Genomic DNA, 23,175 nt, shown 5'->3' with positions numbered 1-23,175 from the left:
CAGGATCATGGGCGGCCAAGGCTCATTGATTCACATGGGACACGAAGGTTAGCCCATATGGTCCAATCCCACAGAAGAGCTACTGTAGCACAAACTGCTGAAAAAAAAAGTTAATGCTGGCTAAAACAGAAAAGTGTAATGTTATGGCTGATCGGTGTCTTATTTAGTCGAGCATCCTATAATTTTCCTCACTTTCTTAATGCATAATTAACATTCATGAGGCTTCATGTTTGTACAACATACAGCTTCATTACCAGGAGATATTAGTCCCTTCTTCCCAGACGAGAGAGCTGCTCGCCACCTCACTCAAGTCCTGGCATGATTTTAATTAATCCCCCTGGGTCAGACAAAGACTGGCCTTTATGTGTGTGTGTGTGTGTGTGTGTGTGTGCGCGCGCGCGTGTGCCTGCCCTTGTAGGTCCATTGTTTGGCTAATTTCAACAAGAAATAAAATGCTTTTTTTTTGAAAGAAAGAAAGAAGGAAACAAACAAACCCTCCAATTTTTACAAGTTTGACAGATGTAGAGAAATCTGCTTCCTCTCTGTGATGGATTTTGGCATTCACAAATAAAGGGATGAGACAATACGAGCAAACCCATTGTATTCTCAGGTGAAGGGAAGAGCAGACACTTCCACAACATGCTCAGTGCAAAACCTCTTCAAAATGGTCTTTGTCTAACATCTGTTTCTGCTGTAACAAAAAGGTGATGAGCTAAACCAGTTAGTGCACTGATGATGATGATGATGATGATTATTATTATTATTATTAACCCTGCCGACAGTAGTCGGAGGGGTTATTATTTTCACCTGCGTCAGTCTGTGTGTGTGTGTATCTGTCTATCTGTCTGTCTGTGTGTCTGCAAGATATCTCAAGAACCAATGGATCGATTTGGACCAAATTTTGTACATGTGTTGCCAATCACCCAGGAAGGAAACCATTAAATTTTGGAGGTCAAAGGTCAAGGTCATGGCAGAACTTCGAAATTTTCGCCCAATGTATTTTAATAGGGAAAAGGCGGGGTTTGCACTCGTTAGAGTGTCCCTGTCTAGTCATTATTATTATTATTATTATTATTATTATTAATAAGTTTTTATCGCAAGTAGGAACGATATATTATTTTTTTCTGAACTTCAGCAGTTTCAGAGACGCTCTTCAGCTTTAAAGGCAAATGTGCACCTGGATGAATTGAACATGCGATGATGGATAACTATAGAATCAATTTTGTGCCAAAATGTTCATACAATACTTTTGAAATATCAAACAAAAACGACAAATCAAAATACAAAAAAAAGAAAAAAAAGTCAATTTTTTTAGACTGGCAAACAAATTATTCGTGTAATCGTGCAAAATATCAGTCTGTTACTCTTCAGAAACCTTTTATTTTTGTTCTGCGTCTTTCTCAGTTTTGTTTGACGTAATTTATTTTGGTTGCGATTCCAGCTTTCTCGTTTGCGCTCCCTGACTTTTTGCTTGCAGTTTTGGCACAAACTTGACGTGTGGGTGGGCTGTCCAGGAATGCATTCCCATTGGCTAACTTGTGTTTGACTGGCAGCTACGCTCAGCCATTCCCTGCTCGGATTCTGGCGGACTGTTTGATATCATAGTCGCCACTGAAGTCCACGCGATCCTTGTTTACCATGAATGGATCGGTCACTCGTCAAACAGTCCGCCAGAATCCGAGTAGGGAATGGCTGAGCGTAGCTGTCAGTCAAACACAAGTTAGCCAATGGGAATGCATTCCTGGACAGCCCGCCCACACGTGAAGTTTGTGCCAAAACTGCAAGCAAAAAGTCAGGGAGCGCAAACGAGAAAGCTGGAATCGCAACCAAAATAAATCACGTCAAACAAAACTGAGAAAGACGCGGAACAAAAATAAAAGGTTTCTGAAGAGTAATAGACTGATATTTTGCACGATTACATGAATAATTTGTTCGCCAGTCTAAAAAAATTGACTTTTTTTTCTTTTTTTTGTATTTTGATTTGTCGTTTTTGTTTGATATTTCAAAAGTATTGTATGAACATTTTGGCACAAAATTGATTCCATAGATAACGGCCAAATAATACACTGTTTTCAGTTGTACTCAAAATCAAAGGTTTGCGAAAATACTTATTGATTCTCATTTTCCCATTTTGAGCTTCTCACGTTTGTATCCTTGTCTCATTGTCTTCTGTCCCGAACACTTTCTGAGTGTGTATTGGAGAGCAGACTGTCTGAGTTACAGATGTTTTTTCAGGCTGTTAGATGTTTCAGTCTACAGACAGCTGGTGATTTATAGCATCTGGACACCTTCCCATGTGTAATGCGATTTATATACTTTACTGTAATTGAATATTCCCATCTAACTGACTCGCGCAATAGTGGAGTATGATCTAATGTTGCTTCTCGATCCTGAAACAATTTACTAATCTACTTAATCTACTCGACAGTGTTCTGCAGTTCGTTTTCTGTTTGCTAATTTGACTTCAGTGGACAGAGAATTCAAACGCACTCCTTCAGCTCGAGATTAGTGTAAAAAGGCAACGTTGTAGATTTATTATTTTGCTCTACCAGGCGAAAACACTGAGCTTTTTACTTTAGAAATATATCATATTTAGAAGCAAATTGTGTTATGCTTTTGATTTAAAAATTTTATTCAAGTTTGTGATCTAACTAGCATCTAATACGTAGATGCCAGGAGACTGTTCTGACTGAAAGGAATTCCTCCTGTCTCATGAATAATAGTAAAATAAAAATATTATGTTTGCTTCTTTTAAACAATCATTTTGAAGATAGGCCTCACAGCAAGAAGGTCCAGGTTTGAGCCCCGTGGCCAGCGAGGGCCTTTCTGTGTGGAGTTTGCATGTTCTCCCCGTGTCCGCGTGGGTTTCCTCTGGGTGCTCCGGTTTCCCCCACAGTCCAAAGACATGCAGGTTAGGTTAACTGGTGACTCTAAATTGACCGTAGGTGTGAATGTGGGTGTGAATGGTTTTGTCTCTATGTGTCAGCCCTGCGATGACCTGGCAACTTGTCCAGCGTGTACCCTGCCTCTCGCCCATACAGTGGTGCTTGAAAGTTTGTGAACCCTTTAGAATTTTCTATATTTCTGCATAAATATGACCTAAAACATCATCAGATTTTCACACAAGTCCTAAAAGTAGATAAAGAGAACCCAGTTAAACAAATGAGACAAAAATATTATACTTGGTCATTTATTTATTGAGGAAAATGATCCAATATTACATATCTGTGAGTGGCAAAAGTATGTGAACCTCTAGGATTAGCAGTTAATTAGAAGGTGAAATTAGAGTCAGGTGTTTTCAATCAATGGGACGACAATCAGGTGCGAGTGGGCACCCTGTTTTATTTAAAGAACAGGGATCTATCAAAGTCGGATCTTCACAACACGTTTGTGGAAGTGTATCATGGCACGAACAAAGGAGATTTCTGAGGACCTCAGAAAAAGTGTTGTTGATGCTCATCAGGCTGGAAAAGGTTATAGAACCATCTCTAAAAAGTTTGGACTCCACCAATCCACAGTCAAACAGACTGTGTACAAATGGAGGAAATTCAAGACCATTGTTACCCTCCCCAGCAGTGGTCGACCAACAAAGATCACTCCAAGAGCAAGGTGTGTAATAGTCAGCGAGGTCACAAAGGACCCCAGGGTAACTTCTAAGCAACTGAAGGCCTCTCTCACATTGGTTAATATTAATGTTCATGAGTCCACCATCAGGAGAACACGGAACAACAATGGTGTGCACAGCAGGGTTGCAAGGATAAAGCCACTGCTCTCCAAAAAGAACATTGCTGCTTGTCTGCAGTTTGCTAAAGATCACATGGACAAGCCAGAAGGCTATTGGAAAAATGTTTTGTGGACGGATGAGACCAAAATAGAACTTTTTGGTTTAAATGAGAAGCGTTATGTTTGAAGAAAGGAAAACACTGCATTCCAGCATAAGAACCTTATCCCATCTGTGAAACATGGTGGTGGTAGTATCATGGTTTGGGCCTGTTTTGCTGCATCTGGGCCAGGACGGCCTGCCATCATTGATGGAACAATGAATTCTGAATTATACCAGCGAATTCTAAAGGAAAATGTCAGGACATCTGTCCATGAACTGAATCTCAAGAGAAGGTGGGTCATGCAGCAAGACAACGACCCTAAGCACACAAGTCGTTCTACCAAAGAATGGTTAAAGAAGAATAAAGTTAATGTTTTGGAATGGCCAAGTCAAAGTCCTGACCTTAATCCAATTGAAATGTTGTGGAAGGACCTGAAGCGAGCAGTTCATGTGAGGAAACCCACCAACATCCCAGAGTTGAAGCTGTTCTGTATGGAGGAATGGGCTAAAATTCCTCCAAGCCGGTGTGCAGGACTGATCAACAGTTACCAGAAACGTTTAGCTGCAGTTATTGCTGCACAAGGGGGTCACACCAGATACTGAAAGCAAAGGTTCACATACTTTTGCCATTCACAGATATGTAATATTGGATCATTTTCCTCAATAAATAAATGACCAAGTATAATGTTTTTGTCTCATTAGTTTAACTGGGTTCTCTTTATCTACTTTTAGGACTTGTGTGAAAATCTGATGATGTTTTAGGTCATATTTATGCAGAAATATAGAAAATTCTAAAGGGTTCACAAACTTTCAAGCACCACTGTAGTCAGCTGGGATAGGCTCCAGCTTGCCTGCGACCCTGTAGAACAGGATAAGCAGCAACAGATAATGGATGGGTGGATGTAGGAATTAATGAATGGATATTTGGTGGCCTGCGAGGAGAGGGGAAGGGGCGTCTGTGATGAGACATAATGAAGTGTAATTTTCTCCTGTAGTTAACCTTTCTTCCTGACAGTCACAGCACACATGCGTATGTGTCCGACAGAAATAATATAGAGAAATAATGAATCTCAAAAGCTTTACTGAATGTCATCTCAGTATTTCAGCCTGTGGCCACAGCAGTGCCTGCGCCTTCACAGGTTACAATTCAAACTTTGAAAAACCAGTGAAGTTCTGACTGCCGCGCCAAATGATGAGTGGAAATCTCATTAAGTTAATGAACTTTATACGATCACAGCGGCAGCGCATATTTGTACTAATTGGACACGCTAGCGTATAATGAGCTTAATCCCCAAACCCAAAGTGCCTAGGAGTTAAGTACCTTTAATCAAATTGTATTAAATACTATTGTAAGTTTATTATCCCTCTTTTTCCCACAAGCTTCATATCTGACCACTTGCTCCCACTGCATGAGAGTAAAATATCAGCCTGCTTCCGAGACATTTTAAGTCATGATAAACACCACTAACATGCACATCAAGATAATACAGCTCTCTGCATACATTATTCTCAGACACGCCTTTTCTTTTGTGTAATTTTTTTCACGTGATTTCATGATTCAAACACTGACACCCCTATTTTCATGAGTGTTTTTCATTAGCACAATCTGTATTGCTGATTTTTTTTATTTTTTATTTTTTAAAAATCACACATGGTTTGGTACTTTACACAGTGCAGTGTTAAATGTAATCTATCATGAATATCATGCTTATGAGTTTTTAAATATTTTTATAGTTTTGATTATAAATTGGGCGGCCCGGTGGTGTAGTGGTTAGCGCTGTCGCCTCACAGCAAAAAGGTCCGGGTTCGAGCCCCATGGCCGGCGAGGGCCTTTCTATGTGGAGTTTGCATGTTCTCCCCGTGTCCGCGTGGGTTTCCTCCGGGTGCTCCGGTTTCCCCCACAGTCCAAAGACATGCAGGTTAGGTTAACTGGTGACTCTAATGGCCCTTTTCCACTACCCTTTTTCAGCTCACTTCAGCCCGACACGGCTCGCGTTTCGACTACCTCAGAGCAGCACGACTCAGCTCGCTTCAGCCCTGCTTAGCACCCAAAACTCGCACGGTTTTGGAGTAGGGCTGAAGCGAGCCAAACCGAGCTGAGTGAGGCTGGGGGCGTGAGGAGACACTCCCCTGTGCACTGATTGGTGAGGAGGAGTGTCCTCACACACCCACACACGCCCCGCGAGCACGCTGGGATCTGTAAACACCGTAAACCCGGAAGAAGAAGAATTACGAGAATTTCTGAAGCCTTATGCGCCTCGCCTCATCTATACGCTCTTGCCAGTATCTGTTGGCGTTGTCGGTGACAACAAGCCACAGCACCAAGACCAGCAACACTAACGACTCCATGTCCTCCATGTTTATTGTTTACTATCCGGGTCGTGAGACTACCGCTTAAAGGCTCACCGATGTCACTGTTTGCGCTGCTTAACGACATCACGTGACGTCCACCCACTTTCGCTAACTCCACCCAATGTGTCCACCCACTTCCAGCCAGCACGGTTCAGCGCGGTTGTAGTCGAAATGCAACTCCAACAGCCCCACTCAGCTCGACTCAGCCCAACTCAGCACGGCACGGCTCAGCCCAACTCAGCCGCGTTGGTAGTGGAAAAGCGGCATATATTGAGCGTAGGTGTGAATGTGAGTGTGAATGGTTGTCTGTGTCTATGTGTCAGCCCTGTGATGACCTGGCGACTTGTCCAGGGTGTACCCCGCCTTTCGCCCGTAGTCAGCTGGGATAGGCTTCAGCTTGCCTGCGACCCTGTAGAACAGGATAAAGCGGCTAGAGATGATGAGATGAGATGAGATGATTATAAATTTATAGTTTGATTTGCTTCATTTGTTAATTATGAGCTGTAATGCTCAGGTCAGTGTCCTAACAGTAACGTCTCATAAGTATCACACACACACATAAAATACTAACAGTGCCACCATTTTCCAAACCGTTCCCACTTATTTTCTCTTTTCTGCCTTATTATGATCTTCTGCTGTGACAACCTTGTGACACGAGCCTGAGTTGTCTGTACCAATTCAAGGGCTGTCAATTTTGCCACATTAGTATTCTGTATGTGTGCGCAGAGCCTTCCACTGTCACAATGCCAGTGTTACGTTCAGTTTTATTTTTCATTTTCGTCCATTTGAATTTGATCAGGCTTAAATGACTGATTTCATTGAATCAAACCCTTGTGATTTTACTGTTCAGGGACAGAAAGCAGTTGTTATCTGTAGGGGTGAAAAACACCAGTCACTAAGCACTGCTGCCTGTGATCCAGCTCTGTTAACCTGAGGCATTATTTATCCATTCCTGACATCGTAGCTCCGGTTTATGAAATAACTGTCTGCCTTGTTCATAGACTGTATAAAGCACGGACGGCGTGGCTCCATTGCATCCCACTCTACAGAAAGGAAGCCAAAATACCTCCGTCATGTTGGCAAATTTGGAGCCACAGGCTGCGCAGTAGAGACAAGAATTGAGGTCAGGTACACCCACTCCTGCGGTAGGCCCCGCCCCTTTTTCCATGTCCAATCATAGTGGTAGAAATGGTCAGATGAATACAGGCACATTCTCACATTCTCTTTATTACATCTATCAAGAGAGCTTAAAGGTCATAGGCAAGGGTCGGAGGTGAAACGTAGAATATCAACTTTATTTATGAAGCAAATTCAATCTTTCTGGTGTCTAATTTGCACCCTAAAATTGAATAAAACGGTTAAAATATACTGGTTTGCGCAAGTTCCGAAGGTTTGTTTACATCTCACTTATGCGCACTTTCACCGCCAGGGGACCATCGTCATGACATCATTCAAGGCAAACAGACTGGGAGCAGTTCTGTGTTTACTTGCGAACCGAGCACACGTGTACGGACTTTGGTCGTGAGAGGTTGTGTAAAATGTCTGAAAGCGATAGCGATTTTGAAGCAGGAACTCTCCAAATTGAATATCGAGAGGTGAAACCATATATGTATGAACCTATGGCCATTGCGAAGCAATCGGTGAATGTGGCTCACTGGTTTGACTGTGCGGCCTTGGAATCGGACAGCGACTCGGCCGACTCTGATCGCGGTGACCCCGGACCTCAACAAGACTCACACCCAAACGATTTATCCTGGTAGTTATGATAAATTCCTACTTTCATTGTAATACTAAATAAGAGCCCTTTTGAAGAATAATTAAACCGCCCTCCCTAGCGACTATAGGTAACGATTACTGGACAGTGCGCTGGTAGGCCACATTAGCCTGCCATCCGTTTTCCATCCAAGATGGCGCCGCAGACGGCTGCCACGGGACTTTGCTCTCTCGTACTTTCTATGTTTTTGTGTAATTGTTGCGTTAATTCTTCTCCGTGCTTCACGGAATGCTGCGCTGAGGGTTTTTTTTAATGCCTACACAGTCCAGTCCTGATAGGAGCGAAATGTGCGGGTGTTTTTTCCTCTCATCTCTCATTTTCTCAGCCTCTCCCTTCCTGACAAGCCTCTCTCCTGCTTTGCTTCTGCGGACTCGTCTTGTCTGAGAGACCCTTCCTGCACTGCTCTCCGAATCGAAATTATGGATCTGATCAACTGGTCACTTCACGCAATTGACACAATCTTCTCGACTCGAAGTCTAGGTTCGGGGGAACCTGTTTGTCCTGCCGGAACGTTTGCAGCCGGATACACCATGGATGCCTGGGAGAAGGGGCGTGTGGTGTGCTTGGCGATTCTTTCCGTGGAGGACATTGAGGATACTTACCTATTCGGAACCGTGATCACAGGATTTTTGCTGATTGGACTTGGCATTGCCCTGGTGTATCGAGGAAATCAGTTAATGGTGGCAGCTGTTCAAAGCCCCACAAAGCTGCCCGATATGATCGAAGCAGTGGGCAGAGCCGTTAGCACTCAGACTGTAGCTATTCAGAACTTGAATCGCAACATGGATAACATCATGGAGAAGTTGATGGCTTTGCAAAGAGAAATGGATCGTTTTGGTGGCCAGAATGGACAAGCGGGTTAGGCGAAAAAGGACACGTCTACCCATCTTAAGTCTAAACAAATTCCAATCTTATCTTGGCTCCCTAGCCAGCACTGCCTCAAGGCCGTCGCTGTAGAAACGCGATTCGCCCCCTGGAGTTCACTGCAGTGAGACTCTCTGTGTGTGTGTGTGTGTGTGTATGTTTTTTTCTTTCTATACTTTTTTCTGTCTGTACTATGAAAGCTAAGTTGAACCGGAGTCAGATTCCTCGTGTGTGTAACATACCTGGCAATAAAGTGCTTCTGATTCTGATTATACTATTTATAGCCGACTCTAAGCGAGGAAATCTCCCTTTGTCTCATTTCCACAATGATTGTACAGGATCCCTCAGGATTCTTGACTTGTCAATTGCAAGCAAAAGTAAAAAATGTTTACCTCCAATCTTCTCCTTTTTGCTTGAGCGGTGCTGCTCCGTTTCTTCTTTGACTGCTTGATTCTGTGCTCAAATTTTGTCGGAACAGCGTCAGATTTGAGCCTTCTCTGTCCGACACTGACGCCTAAACTCTCCAACAGATGGGGATTCTTCAAAAAGTGATCAGAGCACAGAGTGGCGTCTTTACCCGGCTGCCAACCCTCTCGCTTCATGCGCACAATCCACTCTCTCCGCCTCTTCTCCTCTCTCGGAAAAAGGTAAAAACTTCTTCCTGAGCCGGTCCCGTTGTTACAGTTCACTGCACAACAATAAGGCATGGGGGTTTTCTTTGGAAATTCCCATAAGTACGTCTGCACTCAAGCTGAACGGCAATGCAAATAAACGGAAGTGGACTCAACTCAAGTGGTCTGTTTGTCTTGAATGATGTCACGCGCCGAGTGGTCACGAAAATCGCCGAACAGAAATTTGCCACGATCCGCACTAACTTCTCATCTCATCTCATCTCATCTCATTATCTGTAGCCGCTTTATCCTGTTCTACAGGGTTGCAGGCAAGCTGGAGCCTATCCCAGCTGACTATGGGCGAAAGGCGGGGTACACCCTGGACAAGTCGCCAGGTCATCACAGGGCTGACACATAGACACAGACAACCATTCACACTCACATTCACACCTACGCTCAATTTAGAGTCACCAGTTAACCTAACCTGCATGTCTTTGGACTGTGGGGGAAACCGGAGCACCCGGAGGAAACCCACGCGGACACGGGGAGAACATGCAAACTCCACACAGAAAGGCCCTCGCCGGCCACGGGGCTCGAACCCGGACCTTCTTGCTGTGAGGCGACAGCGCTAACCACTACACCACCGCCGCACTAACTTATTCTAACTTATTTTAATTATTACTTATTAACAATACTTCTTGGGACCAGAAGAAAATTACAGAGGGGTTTTTAACATATAAAGTTTCAAATGTGCGTAAATTTAAAACCTTTGCCTATGACCTGTAAATGGTTTATACGTATACAGTACTTTGCAGAACTCTTAGGCACCCGATTTCTTTTTCACACAAACTTTGTTATAGATTTCTATTTTATGACCTCTACATTATCGAGTCAGTACAAAAACATTTTAGAGTTCCAAACGTTTGTTTTCCAGCACAAAATTAAATGTTACAGGAAAAAGTTTGTATCCGAGCAGCATGTTACATAAGGGAGCACTTTTCAGATGGAAAAAGAAAACATAATGAAGGCTGCTGGGTTTTGGTACAATATGAAGTAGCGAGTGTGACAGTCAAAGTGTCCAGAAGAACTGTGGCTGGTTCTGCAAGATGCTCAGTAAAACCTACAGCTCATTTCCTTATAGCAAGAAGGTTCCGGGTTCGAACCCAGCGGCGGGTGAGGGCCTTTCTGTGCGGAGTTTGCATGTTCTCCCCGTGTCCGTGTGGGTTTCCTCCGGGTGCTCCGGTTTCCCCCACAGTCCAAAGACATGCAGGTTAGGTTAACATGGGGCAGCCTTGGGCTGAGGTGCCGTTGAGCAAGGTACCGAACCCCTGACTGCTCCCCGGGTGCTCTGGTGTGGCTGCCCACTGCTCTGAGTGTGTGTGTGTGTGTGTGTGTGTGTGTTCACTGCTTCAGATGGGTTAAATGCAGAGGATGAATTTCACTGTGCTTGAAGTGTGCATGTGACAAATAAAGGTTTCTTCTTCAAATACTGACTTTGTTTCATTTATTATGGCTTACTGCTGTTTATAGTTTTTTTTTTAAATGTTGAAATGTTTCATTTCATTATTTTTAAACCATTTTTGGTCTACAGCATTTCTTTACATGTGCCTAAGACTTTTGCACAGTACTGTGTGTGTGTGTGTGTGTGTGTGTGTGTGTGTGTGTGTGTGTGTTTATAAGCATGAGGGAGGCCCCTGGCTATCACAGGCTTCCTCTGAGGTACATGAAGCCAGCCGACTGCATCTTTCTGAACTGCTCAAGGGGTGTCGGGGGGTAGTGCAACACACACAGCTATACCGTTATAGAAAATTACAGCACCTTCTGACTCAATAGTCTAACCACACTGTGGTATAATTATTATTATCAGCATCCATTCACTATTAAAGGGAAAATGACTGCCATTTGAGTGTGCCGCCGTTGCTCACGGCACAGGCTTGCTGCTTAAAATTCGAGCACACACAATGTAAAACGCCTTTCCACATCCCTGTGTTTAAGATTAAAGAGTACAGAAGAGCTGCTGGAGGAATGGAGTGGTGATATTTTAGTTTTTAAAATTTTAGTAGGGCGGCACGGTGGTGTAGTGGTTAGCGCTGTCGCCTCACAGCAAGAAGGTCCGGGTTCGAGCCCCGTGGCCGGCGAGGGCCTTTCTGTGTGGAGTTTGCATGTTCTCCCCGTGTCCGCGTGGGTTTCCTCCGGGTGCTCCGGTTTCCCCCACAGTCCAAAGACATGCAGGTTAGGTTAACTGGTGACTCTAAATTGACCGTAGGTGTGAATGTGAGTGTGAATGGTTGTCTGTATCTATGTGTCAGCCCTGTGATGACCTGGCGACTTGTCCAGGGTGTACCCTGCCTCTCGCCCGTAGTCAGCTGGGATAGGCTCCAGCTTGCCTGCGACCCTGTAGAACAGGATAAAGCGGCGAGAGATAATGAGATGAGAGAAATTTTAATAAAATAGTTCCTGTAAATAAAAGGCAGTTTTCCTCTAGCGCAGTGGTTCCCAAAGTGGGGGGCGCAGAGCTATTGCAGGGGGGGCGCGGATAGAATGAATGAATTTCTAATTTCTTCAACTTTTATATTGCTTTGTTCCTATGACAACCAGTCATTTTTATATTGCTCTTGATCATCCTTTAACGCGAGTGACGCAACAAACATTCAACAGAGAAACAAAGTGGAACACAAAGGCTTTTTACATTCATATCGTAAATACTAAAGCAGCACTCCACAATGATGACTGACACGGGGGTGATGGTACAGCTGCTCTGTGTGTGTGTGTGTGTGTCCTTTTTTTTTTTGTAAATTAGGAATGTATTCAACAAATTTTTTTTCGAATTGTGTTCCACTTGTGATTGAGCATCTGCGTGGCTCTAATGGCTGTCCAAACCTGAAGCATCACTGGCATCATCTACATAAACCACTGTTTCACAGATTCCACAGATCTGTTGGTCCAAGACAGTGCTTTATGGGCATAACATATCCAATGCAACTATCCATCCATCCATCCATCCATCCATCCATTATCTGTAGCCGCTTATCCTGTGCAGAGTTGCAGGCAAGCTGGAGCCTATCCCAGCTGACTATGGGTGAGAGGCGGGGTACACCCTGGACAAGTCGCCAGGTCACCGCAGGGCCCAATGCAACTAGTAATGATGCTTTCAGTTTGCGTGTTAAAAAAAGAAGATTGTGTTCTTTTGCTCCTTCCATGGAAGAATGCTACACAGCCAAACAGAGACAGATGTCCAGCCATCTGTGTCACAGTTCCAAATCCAATCCGCTCAACAGTGTTGTTCTAGTTAAAGATTATATCAAGTTGAGCTGTGGATGAACATTATATTCATCTATTTCATGTGAGGTCACTGTAAGACCGTGCCACCATGCTAATGACTGAAAGATTGTGGAGTTACTGACCGTTATCAATATGTCTTCAAGATGCTGTGCTGTGTGTGTCAGAAATACAGATACTGTATGAACAGAGCCCTCCATTCTCTGGACCGAGCATTCTCTCGGTACCTTGCTCAAGGGCACCTCAGCCTAAGACTGCCCCACATCAACCTAACCACGTCTTTGGACTGTGGGGGAAACCGGAGCACCCGGAGGAAACCTACGCGGACACGGGGAGAACATGCAAACTCCACACAGAAAGGCCCTCGCCGGCCACTGGGTTTGAACCCGGACCTTCTTGCCGTGAGGTGACCATGCTAACCACTACACCACTGGAAGGCCACTGAAGAACATTGAACTCCTTGTCATGTTCATGAAACCAGTTTGAGACAACTTTTGCTTTGTGATATGGTGCATTATCATGCTGGAAGTAGCCATTATGAGATGGTGAATTGTGGCTATGAAATGATGCACACAGTCAGCAACAATACTCAAATAGTCTGTGGCATTCAAGCAACGATTGATTGGTATTAATGGGCTCAAAGTGTGGCAAAAATACATTCCCCACACTGTTACACCATTGCCATCCGACTGGACTGCTGACACAAGGCACAGGTTGGGTCCATGCTGCTGGTGCCAAATTCTGACCCTGCCATCTGTGTCCCTCAGCAGAAATCAAGATTCATCAGACGCAGGCTGCATTTTTCCAGTCTTCAACTGTCCAGTTTTAGTGAGTCTGTGTCCACTGCAGCCTCAACTTTCTGTTCTTGGCTGACAGAAGTAGAGCCGGACGTCTTCTGCTGTTGTAGCCCTTCTGCCTCAAGGTTTGACATGTTGCACGTTCTGAGATGCTTTTCTCACCACAGTTGTACCGAGTAGTTACCTGAGTTACTGTCAGCTCAAACCAGTCTGCCATTTTCCATTGACCTCTCTCATCAACAAGGCGTTTCTGTCTGCAGACCTGCTGATTTTATTCTTTACTGCACCAGAGAGTAAACTCTAGAGACTGCTGTGTGTGGAAACCCCAGGAGATCAGCAGTTAGACAGAAAACTCAAACCAGTCTGTCTGGCGCCAACAATCATGCCATGATCAAAATCACCGAGATCATATTTTTCTCCATTCTGATGGTTGATTTGAACATTACCCGAAACTGCTGGTCTGTATCTGCATGGTTTTATGGATTGCCCTGCTGCCACATGATTGGCTGATTAGCATGAATGAGCAGGTCTCATCTCATCTCATTATCTGTAGCCGCTTTATCCTGTTCTACAGGGTCGCAGGCAAGCTGGAGCCTATCCCAGCTGACTACGGGCGAAAGGTGGGGTACACCCTGGACAAGTCGCCAGGTCATCACAGGGCTGACACATAGACACAGACAACCATTCACACTCACATTCACACCTACGCTCAATTTAGAGTCACCAGTTAACCTAACCTGCATGTCTTTGGACTGTGGGGGAAACCGGAGCACCCGGAGGAAACCCACGCGGACACGGGGAGAACATGCAAACTCCGCACAGAAAGGCCCTCGCCGGCTACGGGGCTCGAACCCCGACCTTCTTGCTGTGAGGCGACAGCACTAACCACTACACCACCGTGCAGGATGAAGAAAATGTTATTGTAAAAAGAAATAAAGGAAATGTTTTTAGGGTTAGAAAATAAACAGTTTTATGGTAACTTTAATTTGTTTTTCTTCGTGCTGTTAAAACAGCATAAAAATATAATGAATAAAATAATGTAAAGGTGTAAAATTATTCGTCTGCCAGCATACAAGTTCAGTCTTCTGTATGCTCTCTGTTCTGATGACCGGGCAAAATTGTTAAATCATTTTAAATCCAAATTGAAAGCATCTGTTTGGATAACTATTAGCTTTTTTTGAATTCAAGGGAAAAAGTAATTGCTATTTTACCCCAATTTTACAATTTTATACAAACGCCATTACACACCTTCTCCCTGGTCTTCACTGGTCATTTTCCTCCTGCAGCTTCCCCACATTGAAACGGATCATTTATGAGTGAAAACATATCTTTTCTTACTTCCTTACCTCCATTTTTTTCTTTCTCTCTCTCTTATACACACACACACACACAGAGCTCTTTTGCGATGTCTAGAAGCTGTGAACTGCCAACTGAGTTATCCCTCATTTTGAGGTCAAACACAGTAGGCGTACAGATTGGTCAGGCTGTGTGACACACACGTGCGTGGGCACACACACACACACACACAACGGGAGGAGAAATTGATCAGCTTGAACAGTCGAGTGTGAAACAGTGCAACCGGCTTTGAACAGCTACACGATAGGAGTAATAGAGCTGAGTGTGTGGACAGCAGAGATAGCACAGAGCTCAAACACAGCCTCAGCACCTCTTCAAGGTTCTTTCAGTACATTTACATTTAAAATCAGGAGAAATGTACTGACGAATGGCACGTTGTTTAGGGTATCGCAAGTACTCCTGGAACTTTCCTGTATGTTGGTCATAGATTATAATTGATCCAGGTCTGTCAAGTGAGAATGAGATGATACTTTCTATTAATATGTTTCTATGTGGAGGGGAGTCACGTGGACAAGACCAAGATGTCAGCTTAGCAGGGAGGTGCCGAACAACCGTGCACAATTTATTTCAAAACCCTTCAAATACACCGTTCATTTTTTCAACAGAACCTCGGCATGGATATGTCAAAAGCTCCTGCACCCAGGCAGTGTGAAATTTTTACTTGAGGATGCAAAACTACTACTCAAACAACTCCGCCAAGTCCACTGAGTAACACGGACGCTGGCCAAATGGCTAACATAGCTGCAGTTTTAACCTTCATCCTACCAAGTGGGGTCCATCTGGACCCCACACCTATATGTTTGTTTGCCATTTTAAAAATATGTGACATACTGCCTCACCGTTTTATGAATTTGTCGGAATTTATGTCTTAATTAAAACACTAAAGCACCGGAAGATCAGCTTTTTGCATTGTGAAGGTATAATTAATTTGTTACTGGGGTCCAACCGGACCCCAGAGTAAAGTTTATCTGTCTTTCATTTTATAATTGAATAGCACACTGAAAGTTAACTTCTTTTATTTCTTTTATGTTCCATAATGAAACTACCAAGGCATTCCTTCTTGGGGTCCGTGTGGACCCCACTGCTGCAATAAGCACAGGCTGCAAAACAAAAGCCCTAAATTATTTTACAATTACTTTTTTGTTTTAAATTCTGTAAGAAAAGACCTAAGTTGTAATCCAGAATGTTTTACAGCTGCATGAGCTGCAAAAATCATGTATATAATGCCAATTTTTTTTGTGGCGCTATAATTTGCTACATGTATGCTAGTTTTTGCAATATTATTGCAATGTTATTGCATTTATAATACATCATTGATATTCAGCCATAGTGGATTTTGTTCTTCAATAAAGTTATGTCTGTTTGCTGCATTGAATTGGTTCTTACTGCATTGATTTCAAGGTATTCCCTCCTGGGGTCCATACGGACCCCGCCTGGTAGTTTGTGTATGTAAAATTGGCTGGTAGGATGAAGGTTAAGTGTGTTCTTTATGCCTTGGGCCCTTTAGTGTATTGCTGTTATTAATACAAGATGTTCTGAACAAAACTTATCTGGTGATTTTGTCTTTATAAGCTTTAATTTTAAAGAAAAGTATTGGGGTCCAAACGGACCCCACATGGTAAGATTAAGGTGTAAAATAGCATGGTAGGATGAGGGTTAAGCGAGCTGAAATCACTCCGAGCAGACTTCGGAACAAAGTTAGATAATATTGACACTCGTCTGACTGGCATGACGAGCTCAATGACTGCATTGGAGTGCAAGGTACCGTAACTGAAATAAAACGGGATGTTTCCTTCAGTGCAACGCGTATTGAAGAAGCTGAACGCCGCATGCAGAAAAAACACTCGAGAAAACAGAAACCACACTGGACTCGGCCACCAAGCGAATCGCTTACCTTGAATCCAAAACCGACGACTTAGAGAACCAGGGCAGAAGAAAGAATCTTCGGCTCTTTGGTATATGAGAGGGAGCCAAGGGCCAACAAACACTCAACTTTATCAACGGCATGTAGCCACGATGGCCGGGATTGAATCCTGACAGAGAGTTCACTTTGGAGCGGGTTCACAGCACGCTAGCATCTGGGAAGCCCAACCAAAACCGAGCAATCCTTATTCGCTTCTTGAAGTTTCAGGAGAAGGAGTTTGTCTACCGCGAATCAAGGCAACAAGACATCATTTACGACGGGGTCAAGATATCATTTGCACAGGATCTCTCGGCGGAGACTGTCCAGATCCGACGGGGATTTAACCCGGTTACGAAGTTGTTTGTTGACATCAACGCCTTCTGTGGATTTCAGCACAATCCCTGCAGGCTCTGAGTGCTTCATGGCGGCAAGATCCATCTTTTCTCAACGCCGGAGGAAGCGGGAAAGTTTTCCAAGAGTATCTCACGGTCGGAGTAGTATTCACCAGTGTGTGATCCGTGGAATTGGATGATGCGCTGCTGAGAGCTATTTCATAGCCAAAAAAAATTTTTGGACTCCTTCGGGTGAAACGGCCGATTAGCCGTAGGCAACAGCCGACCAACAAGACATACAGAAACGGGAGCCCAAACCATTGCGAAGTAAGATTTGGTTGATGTGAGTTATGCTACATTCATATGCGTGTATGTATGTACACATGGTTTATCTCATTTTTTGCCTGAAATGGCATTTTGTTCAATGTGTAGACCGATCATAAGGTCTGAAATTTATTAGACCAGTGGATATTGTTTTAACACGGTCAAGTTGTATCATCTTGTATCCTAGAAGGGGAAATTATTTAAGTTTAAAGTGCATGGTTGTCGGGCGCTGACGGTGTTGTTAAAGACTTCGGTTAAAGGGATAGTTCGGGATTTTTGACATGAATATGTATGGCATCCCCATCAATAGTGTCGTGCAAACACACTGACTTACCCCTGACAGCATCCTGTGAGTCCAGTTCTTGTCCAGTTTTGGTCCAGATGAAAGTAGTCCGGCAAGTTTGTTGGGGTCACGAAAGTAAAACGTTTTTCGTCTCAAAACAGTATGTGTTCAAAAGAGTGATATATTTGCATCACATCGCTTGGCACTATTTTCTCTCCCTTCTTATCACTGCGCGCTGCCGCCAGGTGACAGCGAAACGCAGACCCGCTAAGCTGGTGGGAGACCAAGGCTGCACTCTATCCACGGCTTACACACGTGATGGCACGGAGGATGTGTATAGTGGCAGCATCTGTCCCCCCAGAGAGGATCTTTTCAAAAGCAGGACAGATTATAACTGAGAGGAGAAATAGAATCAGAATTAACTAGTTAATTGCAGCAATTAAAGGAATAGGTAGGAAAAGGAAGGCGCAAAGACACCACGCAGCGCCTGAAAACCCGTTTTCAGGCGCTGCGCACCCGTTTTCAGGCGCTGCGCGGTGTCTTTGCGCCTGCAGCGGTGCTTTGCCTGTGCTGTGGCTGAAAATAGTTCCAGATATAAATTGGTCTAGTAAATCGTGTTAATTTGCATTGATATGTGTACTCGATGTGAATGTACAAGTCATGAGAAATAATTATAAAAAATCTTGAGTTATTTAATTCACTTTTGCAACGACAATGCTAGCTGGACACGCCGGATTACAGCGACTACGCTAAGCTAAGCTAACCTGGGCGTTTATAGATCAGGACAATGGCTGGGTCGGCTACAAAACGCTTTGGCTCACTCATCCAACTCTAGGGACTGCAGGGACTGACTCAATTTCACCTGGGGGTGGCGTACTCCTTTAAATCAAAAATAAAATCTCAGGAGCCGAAAGAGCCGGCTCCTTATAGTAAGAAGAGCCAAAAGAGCCGGCTCCCGAAAAAGAGCCGAAATTCCCATCACTAGTAAACAATGAATGAAACAGCCGTGGCTGTCACCTGGCGGCAGCGCGCAGTGATAAGAAGGGAGAGAAAATAGTGCCAAGCGATTTCGAGGTCTGACTTTTTATTTGGCAACGGTTTTGTGATGCAAATATATCACTCTTTTGAACACATACTGTTTTGAGACGAAAAACGTTTTACTTTCGTGACCCCAACAAACTTGCCGGACTACTTTCATCTGGACCAAAACTGGACAAGAACTGGACTCACAGGATGCTGTCAGGGGTAAGTCAGTGTGTTTGCACGACACTGTTGATGGGGATGCCATACATATTCATGTCAAAAATCCCGAACTATCCTTTTAACATATCTGTGAAGATACTCAGTCATCCAGGTACATAGTAATCTGTGGTTGGTAGAAGAGAGCAACTGGACTTGCTTGAAGATTCTTGAAAATGTTTCATAGTTGATTACTATGTACCTGGATGACTGAGTATCTTCACAGACATGTTTCTATGCACTTTGGGATGAGATCCCTTCGACTGGTGTGGGAGGATGAGAGGACTTCCAGAAAACTGGCAGACATCTTAGCCAGAGAGGATCGTTCATTTTTGTCAACCTGGAACGACCATCACTGAACAGAGGTGGGTGTCTAAGACATCTTTTATCAGCCACCTACAGTCGTGGCTCAGGTGGATAAGGCGCCATACCATAAATCCAGGGACCCGGGTTCGATTCCGACCCGAGGTCGTTTCCCGATCCCTCCCTGTCTTTTTTTTCCGCTCATTTCCTGTCTCTACACTGTCCTATCCAATAAAGGTGAAAAAAAGCCCAGAAAAAATCTTTAAAAAAAAAAAGAAGGGCTGGCTCAGTCTTGGACTGTCCTCTGGACTCCATTCAGGTGGTGGGTGAGAGGAGGATGTTAGCCAAGCTGACCTCTATCATGGAGAACCCCTCTCACCCCCTACATGAGGCTGTGGGGGCTTTAAGTAGCTCGTTTAGTAGTAGACTGCTACACCCACGGTGTAAGAAGGAGAGATACCGCAGGTCATTCATACCTGCTGCTGTCAGACTGTATAACATCCACAACTTGTAACGTAGCACCAATAACCTGTTTGTCGGTTTATTTGCACTACTTCACCACTACTACCTCATCGATGCAATTATTATGTGCAATAATATAGGTCTTAAATTATTTTTTACACACACACACACACACACATATATATATATATATATATATATATATATATATATATATATATATATATATACATACACACACACAGAGTCTACCTGTAATGTGCAATTTTTTTCCAAGCCTTTCAATAAGGCAATATTTCTATACTTTTTCACGGTAGATAATGCAAATAGCCCTCTGTATTTAATCTTTCGTTTGTCTAATTTTTATTTCAGTTTTATTTGTTATCTGTATGACATTTTCTTGCGACTGTAACACGTGAATTTCCCCGATGTGGGATCAATAAAGTGAATCTAATCTAATCTATGCTGAGATAGTCATTCATGGAAAAAACAAGCAGTTTAGATATCAATATTGCAAGCTGGAATGACCAGGGAATGAGAAAACTGGGCAAACTGAAACAAGTATTAAACAGGATCAAATATCTTAAATCTAAAATAGTCTTTCTACAGGAGTCACATTTGATGGCTTCAGATAGACATTTTTTTGTGTAAAAGATGGCCAGGTCAAGTGTTTCATGCTTCTTATAATACTCATGCAAGGGGCATGGTTATCCTCATACACAGATCAGTACCATTTCAAACCACAAAGATTATTCAAGATCCATCAGGAAGGTATATCATTGTTCAAATTGCAAAAACTAAAGCTCATAAATAATGACGGTAGGCCATCATTTTTTGAAAGATTGTTTCTCGCTGTGTCTACTCTGGAGGGACTTTATGTTATTGGAGGAGATTTTAATTGTGTTCCTGACCCAATGTTAGATAGATCCACCCAGGCGGATACAACTCATATACAGTGCTGAGCGTAAATGAGTACACCCCCTTTGAAAAGTAACATTTTAAACAATATCTCAATGAACACAAACAATTTCCAAAATGTTGACAAGACAAAGTTTAATATAACATCTCTTTAACTTATAATGTGAAAGTAAGGTTAATAATATAACTTAGATTACACATTTTTCAGTTTTACTCAAATTAGGGTGGTGCAAAAATGAGTACACCCCACAACAAAAACTACTACATCTAGTACTTTGTATGGCCTCCATGATTTTAATGACAGCACCAGGTCTTCTAGGCATGGAATGAACAAGTTGGCGACATTTTAAAACATCAGTCTTTTTCCATTCTTCAACAATGACCTCTTTTAGTGACTGGATGCGGGATGGAGAGTGATGCTCAAAGCAAAAGTTGTCTCAAATTGGTTTCATGAACATGACAAGGAGTTCAATGTTCTTCAGTGGCTTTCCACCGGGTGGCACAGTGGTGTAGTGGTTAGCGCTGTCACCTCACAGCAAGAAGGTTCCGGGTTCAAACCCAGCGGAGTTTGCATGTTCTCCCCGTGTCCGCGTGGGTTTCCTCCAGGTGCTCCGGTTTCCCCCACAGTCCAAAGACATGCAGGTTAGGTTAACTGGTGACTCTAAATTGAGCGTAGGTGTGAATGTGAGTGTGAATGGTTGTCTGTGTCTATGTGTCAGCCCTGTGATGGCCTGGCGACTTGTCCAGGGTGTACCCCGCCTTTCGCCCGTAGTCAGCTGGGATAGGCTCCAGCTTGCCTGCAACCCTGTAGAACAGGATAAGTGGCTACAGATAATGGATGGATATATATATATATATATATATATATATATATATATAGAGAGAGAGAGAGAGGATATTACATGGTTGCAGAAAGATATGAAGTTTATCTTCGAGTGGTCAGCGGGAAAACACTGGGAGTGAAGTCACCAGAGTGAAATGTCGGAAAATATGCCACTCAGATCTGTGATGTATTTCATATGAAAAATGCAAGTTTTTCAACACGAGAAGATAAACTTCATATCTTCAAGCCAATGTGTGATTTTCTTTTTATTATATCGACACAGTCACAAACAAAAATTACCCAAATTTATCAAATTCATCGATTTCCTCACAAGTGAGGGTATTGAAAAATATGTCCCGGATATAGTCCGTATGAAAAATACAAGTGCCGTATTTCCCAGTAAAACACACACACACACATTATATATATATATATATATATATATATATATATATATATATATATATATATATAGGTCAAAAGTTTGGACACAGCTTCTAATTAAATGGTTTTTCCTTATTTTTATTAATTAAAAGACACTTCATGTCTTAAAGTAATGATGGATGTTGTTTCTCTTTACTTAGTTGAGCGGTTCTTGACATAATATGGATTACTACAGTTGTGGAATAGGGATATTTACTGTATTTTTATTATTTACTGTTTACTGTTTGATCTCAAATGCATTAATAAAACAAGAAATTGCACTAATTCACTGATTCTTGGGATTTTGGATAAAACAGGTTTTAATTTTGAAAATAAAAAGTTACTTAAATTACAAAATCTAAAAGGTATATCATTATAGGACAAGGCCTTGGCTGTTCAGCAATGTACCGGTGCAAGCTCCTCATTTTGTATTTTTTTTTCATAAAATAGGTATTTTTTCAGCTATTACTTTGTTTTTTTCAACACCGTCAGACACAATAAAAAGCAAATTATTTTGTATATATTTGGTCTAATATGTATTTAGAGTTTTTAAATCATTATCTGGCATTCTTAGTACACATATACACTGTTAAAAGTTGAATATTCACTTTTATTCAATTTTTATACAGTTTCACGTGTACTCCTTTAAAGATCTAATATTATACAATATTTACTTTCAGCCTAAGGAGACAAAGTAATGTTTTTTTATTTAACAAACTTATTTTTGCATTAAAAGAGACTATTACTTTCATAACTCAACAGCACTGAAGAAACATGTTGTAAGCATATTCATTTAAAACAAATAAAACTCCCTCTGACGGTGGTGATAGTGGCCTCATTACAACATATAATTCCAAATTTCAATTCCAAAGTCAACGGCTTATTGCTTAACAACTTTATATAACTATTTGGTCCGAAAAAATAACAATCCTGAGCAATGTAATAACATTTTTTCAAGGAATATAGGCCTAAGGTACAATTAAGCAATATCATTTTCAAAAGTACTCCATCCCCATATCATCAAATATCAAATCATCATCTCATCTCATTATCTGTAGCCGCTTTATCCTGTTCTACAGGGTCGCAGGCAAGCTGGAGCCTATCCCAGCTGACGATGGGCGAAAGGCGGGGTACACCCTGGACAAGTCGCCAGGTCATCACAGGGCTATCAAATCATCATAGTAAGAAATAATGTTATTACCAGTGGGAATAATGTACAATGCATCACTAACATCTTAAACTGTCATCTAGTGCCCCCTACTCATAAAATAATACATTAGATTCTTCTCTAAACTGGACTGTAAACTGT

This window comes from Neoarius graeffei, chromosome 4 (genome assembly GCF_027579695.1).
Source record: "Neoarius graeffei isolate fNeoGra1 chromosome 4, fNeoGra1.pri, whole genome shotgun sequence".
Classification (NCBI taxonomy): Eukaryota; Metazoa; Chordata; class Actinopteri; order Siluriformes; family Ariidae; genus Neoarius; species Neoarius graeffei.
This window is presented reverse-complemented; position numbering follows the sequence as displayed.